Source organism: Choloepus didactylus, chromosome 23 (genome assembly GCF_015220235.1).
Source record: "Choloepus didactylus isolate mChoDid1 chromosome 23, mChoDid1.pri, whole genome shotgun sequence".
Lineage (NCBI taxonomy): Eukaryota > Metazoa > Chordata > Mammalia > Pilosa > Megalonychidae > Choloepus > Choloepus didactylus.
In genome coordinates, this window is record NC_051329.1 from 30,522,149 (window position 1) to 30,524,080 (window position 1,932).

Below are 1,932 nucleotides of genomic sequence, written 5' to 3' on the forward strand. Positions count from 1 at the left end.
CTGCAGCCCGGGATGACCAACACGCCTGCATTGGCTGAGGCATCTTTGGATCCAGAGAAGTGGCTGGGGACCCAGGAGCCCTGGTGCTTGTCTGAGTCTGAATAGCAGCGAAGAGACATGGGGTGCTCCCTGGCTTCTGCTAGTGTCAGTATCCACCAACACTGACACCACTGTTCAGGTTGATGGTGTCTGGCCATTGTTTCCAGAGATACAGAGAGGGAGGGTGGCTGAGTCAGCACAAGCTGGGGGAGGTAAACTGCAACACAGCAGACACACAGGGTTCATGAGGCATGGCCCAGAATGAACTTGCAGGGGTTGTGAGCCACAGGCTGAAGCAGCCTGGGACTCTGCCCCAGGTCTGTCCCTTCCTGTGCAGTGAGAGAGGAGCACAAGGAGAAGTTTCCAGGCCATGGTGGACACAGCCCCTCAGCCCCACATTGGGGCTGGGCTGCCCAGGCTTGTCTTATCCTCTCTACTGCCCCCAGGGAAAAGAAGGGCTGTTCATGCAAATTCTATGCCCTCCCCTTCCTGGCTCTCTTAGACTCCACCTCATCACTGACTCGGGAGCCTAAGGGAACATGAGCCATCCGAGGAGCTTAGAAGGTAAAGCTCAGGTTGGGACCCCAGGATGCGATGGAGGGATCCCCTATTGGGAACCCCCAGGACCCTGCCAGAGCCTCTTTCAGGCCCTAAGAGCTCCCAGCTGCTGAGCCTCATCCGGGAGCCCAGCAGGCAGCTCAGCCTCTGTCCCAGAACTGAGGCCAGTGGGGCTGATCCAGCTGTGAGAACCCAGCAGGGCCCAGGCATAGGTCCACAGCTGCCCCTGCTGGTCACATGCCCACCCATTTTCCATGTCCATAGTTGTCTTGAGGCTTTCTTCCTCCAGAAAATTGTACCTATCCTTCAATGGTGAATGTATACCTGTTTGAAACAAGTGCAGAGCCACAATTTAATGAACATTTATTGTTCTCTGTAGCTTTATAGTTTTGAAATATGGAGAAGATACCAACCAAGAAGCATACAATCCTATGAACACAGAAAACTTTAGAAGACATAAGACCTTGAAAGAATGAGATATCACTATCAGGGGCACTTAGGCAGTTTCTCTGCAGAGGCATCTTTAATGGGGTCTTGAGGATAATTAGTTCCTTAGAGAGACATACTGACATAGGAAACATAGAATGTGATGATGGATTACATAATGATACCACATTATCTAGAATAATACCACATTATTCTATTCTATTATCTAAATAATACCACATTATTCTATGATATTTCTATGATACCACAGACCAGCCAAGCCATGGAGGTGACATTGCACTCAGGAATTCATATGGAATTCCAAGATGCCCCAGATATCCAAAACCATATTTATAAGTTGAATAAGTTGAAGACTCACAATTACTGGTCTAAAATAAGTTGTAAAACAACAATAATCTGAAGAGGTTGGCATTGTCATAATTATGGAAATATAGATTGACAGGATGGAATTGAGAGTCTGTATTTTCATGCATGAGTCTATGGTCAAATGATTTGTGGAAAGGGTGCCAAGACCATTTAATGGGGAAGGAATAATCTCTTCCACTAAGGGTGCTGGAGAAACAGGATTTCCACTTGTAAAAGAATGAAGTGGGATCTTCAGGCCTCCAGCAGACCCATTAAGCCACAGCCTTTCATAGTCACACTTCACAAGCTCCATCAGTCTGATTCTGGAAGGCACATGTTACTGGAAGCTCTAACTTGTCCACCTAAGCCACCATGCACATATAAATGGTTAAAAACTGGGAGCTTCATACTTCCAATCTGGATCTTACTTTACCATCTCCTCCTCTTTTAATATGAGGTCTAATTCCTAGATCAAATCCTCCACTTGTAAGTGCTTATAGGTTACCTGCTTGCATGATTGATTCCAAAGTGGTAAAATATTAG